Genomic DNA, 6,000 nt, shown 5'->3' with positions numbered 1-6,000 from the left:
ACTAACTACTATGGCGGAGACACCTGATGGAGTCGATGCCAGGTGTCCTTCCCAAGATGGTGTGGCGGCCGAGCTGACTTCTATAAGATCTCTGCTTGAGCAGGTAGCACAAGACATGACGGCGGTGAAAGGTGGTATCGAGTCTCTCAAGGAAGCTGTGAACAGTTTGGGTGTGAGAGTGGATGAAACAGAGACAAGAATTTCTCGATTGGAGGACGAAGAGGCTAAAGCCAGCTCAATATGTAAGATCTTGAAGATACAGAACCAGCGGCTGCAGGAAAAAGTAACGGCGCTTGAGGGTTCCTCACGGCGCCAGAATATTAGAATATCGGGTATTAGAGAAGGATCCGAAGGCAGTAATATTGAGGATTACGTGAAGAATCTGCTGTCTGAGGCTCTGGACATTGAGATGGGAGACTACTACGAAATAGATAGAATCCATCGAGTGGGGCCAGCTTTTCCGAAGCCCACTGCGGACTCCAGACCGAGACACATTATTGTTCGCTTCCTACGGGATAAAGCCAAGATGTCCGTGCTGGCGGCTGCCAGAAAAAAGGGGCAGATCGTTTGGAAAGGCATGAGAGTTCTTTTTTTCCAGGATTACGCTCAGGAGGTACAAGAAAAACGCAGGAAGTTTGATGAGGTGCGCCGCTTGTTGCAACAGTACAAGATTGGCTATTCTCTTCGTTTTCCGGCTGTTATGACTTTTTCAGTGGATAACCAGTATCATCAGTTTTCCAACCCAGCTGAGGCTAAGCAATTTCTAAGCGGCCTGGATTTGGTTAACATTCCGGGTGACGTAGATTAAGAGGATTTGATAAGCTATGGGTTGGTTTACTTCTGAGGGGGGGGGAGACGTAAGGAGGGACACCATCTGGGAATTTTTTTTGAGTGCCACGGACCTGCGATTTTTTATGTTTTCATGTTCTTTTGTTTTTTTGTTTGTTTTTTTTTTTTTTTTTTTTTTTTTTTTTTCTTCTTTTCTCGCGTTTGGTTTTGTTGTTGGTTTTGATGGTATGGTACCAACTGTCCCGTATAGACCTAATTTTTGGATCATTGGGTTGTCTCATGTTACTGGCTCTAAGAGTTGTTATATGGGTAAATGGGATATTCCTCTGGATAAATTTGTATAATAATTCGGCTCACATGGTGTGATGGAGTTATGTAAAATTGTGTCGTGGAATATAGCGGGTTGTCATAATGTTATTAAAAGGAAGAAAATCCTCACATATCTGAAACAGAAAAAGACTGATATAGCCCTGATTCAGGAGACCCATCTTGATGAGGCCGAATCATTAAAGCTTAAAAGAGACTGGGTGGCGCAAGTTTATTTTAGTGCATTTTCGGCTAGAAAAAGAGGGGTGGTCATATTGATTAGAAGAAACTTGGATTTTCAGGTCTTTAAGCATTATACAGATCAGGAGGGTAGATGGGTGGTTTTGGATGCATGTTTACAGGGGCGGAAAATGACATTGGTCAATATATATGCTCCTAATTCTCCTCAGCCACAATTTTTTCATGAAGTCTGTAACATGGTGCGGACTATAGGTAACACACACATTGTAATTGGGGGAGATTTTAACCGGGTCAGGGATGTCTTATTGGATAAATCTTCTTGTACTGGACTAAACAAGGACCCAACAAATGCTGCGGTGGACGTGATGTCAGAGGAACTGAGTCTAGTAGATATATGGAGACTTCTTCATCCTCAAGAAAGAGACTATACCTTTTTTTCGCATCCTCACTCAACCTACTCCAGGATAGATTACTTTTTGGTGTCCCGTTCTTTGGCAAGTCAAACTATTGGGTCCTCTATTGGTAACATTGCTATATCGGATCATGCTCCCATTGACCTTGTTCTTACTGACACTGATAATATTAAACCGTCACCTAGGTGGCGCTTGAATAACTCAATATTGAAGAATAAGGGTCATTGCGAATGTATAAGGGAAATGATAAAGGAGTTTTGGTTGTACAATGAGGGCTCTATTGACGACGTTGGAATGACCTGGGATGCTTTTAAGGCCTATTTAAGGGGGCGCCTTATTCAATATTGCTCCTTGATTAAAAAAGCTGAGAGGGATAAGCTGATGAAGTTGGAACAGGATATCAAGGAGCTTGAAAAACAACATATGTTGCTCCCAGAGAGGGACGTATGGAACAAATTAATTAAATTTAAATTTGAGATGAATAGCATATTGGAGAAAAAAGTGGAATATGCAATGTTTTGTCTAAATCAGAAGTACTTTGAACAAGGGGAGAGAACAGGTAAAATGTTGGCACACAGGGTTAAGCAGATAAAATCTAGTAACCTTATACCATCTATTTTTGATCCTAGTAATAATAATAAGTTGACTACTAGTAAAAAAGAAATAAATGATATTTTTACTAAATATTATCAGGAGCTGTACACTTCTAATGGACTGGTGGAGGAACAGAGGCTGTCAGATTTCTTCTCTTCTATTAAAATTCCCAGCCTGTCGGAAGATCAAAGAAGTATATTAGAAGGTAAGATTACATTAATTGAAGTTAAGCAGGCAATCGGCAGCCTTAGAGTGGGTAAATCTCCAGGTAATGATGGATTTCCATCAGATTTTTATAAGGTGTTTGTGGACGAACTAGCTCCAAGACTACTGTCGGTATATCAAGATGCGTTTCAAAGAGGGAGACTACCGTTTAGTATGCGATCGGCAGTGATCACGTTATTACATAAAAAAGGGAAAGACCCACAGCATTGTGGGAATTATCGCCCAATTTCATTAATTAATGTGGATGAAAAAATTATTTCTAAGATATTAGCTTTTAGGCTTGAAAAAGTTCTTCCGTATTTGGTGCATAGGGATCAGGTCGGTTTTGTGAAAAATAGAAGCTCTGCGGATAATCTACGTAGGTTATTGCATATACTCTGGAAGAGCAGGACTAAGCTAGACCCTGTTGTTGCCTTCTCTTTGGACGCAGAGAAAGCTTTTGATAAAGTTGAGTATCCTTTTCTGTTTCATACCTTGAAGAGATTTGGTTTCGGTCCCTTTTTTAGGCAGTGGATTCAGGTGGTATACACAGATCCAATGGCTACAGTTATTACCAATGGGATAATGTCACCCTCATTTTTGTTAAGTCGGGGTACTAGACAAGGTTCACCCTTATCACCTCTCATTTTTGCTCTGTTTTTGGAGCCTTTAGCCATAGCTTTACGTGAATGTAAGAAAATTAGAGGGGTGGATTTGGGTCAAGAAGAACATAAAACTTTTTTGTATGCAGATGATATTTTACTGATTTCAACTAACCCAGAACAGGCCGTTCCTGCAATTTCCTCAATTATTGATTCTTTCTCTGTAATCTCTGGATACACTATAAATTGGTCTAAATCTGAAGCTATGCCTATTTCTAAATTGTGTCCGCCTGTTATGAGGAGTTCATGGCATTTCAAGTGGAAGCCCGAGGGTCTGACTTATTTGGGGATTAAATTGACCCCTGGTTTAGACAACATAATGAAAGTAAATATTTCCCCAGTGATTCAAAACATCCGTTCGCTGTTGCAGAATTGGGTTAAAATAAATCTGTCCCTTTTGGGCAGAATTAATTTGGTGAAGATGATTATTGCCCCTAAACTTCAGTACTTTCTTCACATGTTACCGATAGCAGTCCCACATAATTTGCTAAAGCTTTATAATACATGTGTAGAGGGTTTTGTGTGGGCAGGTAAAAAGCCATTGTTCAATCGGTCTAAATTATATGCTGCTAAAGAGAGTGGTGGGTTGGCATTGTCTAAGATGGTCTGGTATCATTATGCTTTCTCCCTCTCTCAGTTAGTTAAGATACATAATTCCTCTACTGATAAGCCATCATGGGTTGGGATTGAGGAAAGTCTTGTGGCCCCTTCGTCTATAGAGGCCTTCCTTACTCAGAAGGGAAGGCCAGTACCGTTTAAAGATCCAGTACTGTCTTTCATGCAAGAGACCTGGCTTAGAGCTCACCAATATACCAACAGCAGCCCTTATCTCACCGCTAGAGCCTCTATTTGGTATAATAAGAAAGTATTAATAGGTAAGAAACCGGTCTGGTGGGAGGCCTGGGCTAGGACAGGTATTAATCAGATGGGGGACCTATTTGGGCAGACTGGCATGAAATCGTTTGCAGAAATCAGACGAGAATTCAATTTGGATCCAAGGGAAATTTGGAGGTTTTTTCAAATAAGACATTGTATTAAAGCCATTTTGAAAAATAATCTAGACCCTCCATCTAGTGTTCAGAAGATGTTTGCAACTCCTGACAATAACAGAATCAGGGCATCTAAATTTTATGGGAGCTTCAGAGAGGCACACGCTCCCAGTTTGGGGGGACTGAGGCGGTGTTGGGAGAAAGATCTGGGTATCCAGATCTCAGAGGACAGTTGGAAGATGCTGATCTCATCATGGTATGTTTGCTCACCTGAAACACAGTCTCAACTTATCCAGTACAAGTTGCTTCACAGAAACTATTGGACACCCAGTAAATTAGTCAGGTTGAAGCTCGCAGATAAGGACATTTGTTGGAAATGTCAGCAGGAAGTCGGGACTCTAGTTCATATGTTGTATACATGTCGGAAAAATGATTATTTGTGGGATGGGATCATCAACTTGGTGAATGATATTTTTAAACTTAATCTTTCTAAATCTCCAGCTATATGCGTCCTGGGCCTACTACCTGACGATAACATTCTCTCAAAAAAACAGAGATTGTGGATGCGTCTGGCTTTTATAACTGGTTGCAGGGTAATTCTTAGGCATTGGAAGTCATCCAGCCCCTGTTCTTTCAAGGAATGGACCGAACAAATGTCTAGGATGGCATCATATGAACGGGTTATGTATAGAATGAAGGGAAGAGAAGATATTTTTGAGCAGGTCTGGGGCCCCTTTTTGCGGTACATTGACAATGTCTCTTAGACATTATGATAAATGTTCTCTTAGAGGGATATTTCATGTGTCATTGGTATTTTGGTTGTTGTCTTTTTTTTTTTTTTTTTTTTTTTTTTGCACCAGGGGGTTTTACCCTTATTCGTTTTTGTTTTTGCTGATGTTTTCCAGGAGGCGGTGTATTATTTTGTTTCTCCTGGGTTTTATTTATTTTATTTATTTATTTATTTATGTAATTTTTTTTTTTTTTTTTTTTTTTTTTTTTTTTTGTTAGTGTGTTGTTTGTTTGCTTGTCTTAGTTTGTTTGTTTGTTTAGAAATGGACAGAGAACTGACAGTATGATTATTGCAGTTGTATATTTATTTATTAATGTTTCTGTCCATCCAAAAATATTAATAAAAAAAAAAAAAAAAAAAAAAAAAAAAAAAAGAAGTCTGGGAAGTGTGTTACTGAAATGAATCTATCAGATCACTATTTCCTTTTAACTTAATTCCTAAATCTAAATCTTCTCTTATTAATTATTTATTAAGATATAAGAGCTAAAAAAAATAAGCAGACATGATTACCGTGAATATGCAAATACTATTTAAACACTGTGTTTGAGGTATGTAGTGTTTTCTGTCATTTTTTTCTGCTGTTACAAAGGTATCGCAGATCATGTGATTGGACCATGTTTCATAGGGTTAGTGTAAATATCTGTAAAAAGAGTCTTTTCATATTCTGCTCAGCTTTGCAAATATTAGTGGTGATTAGTGTTGCAGGGTAAAGAGCGACCTGATTGAATTTGATCAAATTCCTCCCATCATAATTTTCATTACAGTAATTAGTGTGGGAAAGTAAAGCAACAACAGCAAAACATTGTGGTTTTAATTACACTAGAGTGGGAAAATTAGCTCTTGTTTCAAAATTACTGAGCACACCTGACTGACCTGTATGAATCAGTATTCAGTTTGTTGACAGTGGAGAGTACAGCATGATCAATAGGAGCATAGGAGACTTGAAGGGGGAGGGGGGTCCTGAAAGCACATTTTAAACAAACACACTAGGTTGCTTTGCCATATAAAATCTCATGTTGATAGATACAATACATAAGATTGTCAGACTGATG

Source organism: Copadichromis virginalis, linkage group LG19, assembly GCF_057382275.1.
Source record: "Copadichromis virginalis isolate Kocher_CV1m ecotype Utaka linkage group LG19, C_Virginalis_male_GT1.1, whole genome shotgun sequence".
Taxonomy (NCBI): domain Eukaryota; kingdom Metazoa; phylum Chordata; class Actinopteri; order Cichliformes; family Cichlidae; genus Copadichromis; species Copadichromis virginalis.
The sequence above is the reverse complement of the archived record's forward strand: the minus strand, read 5'-3'. Positions refer to the sequence as shown.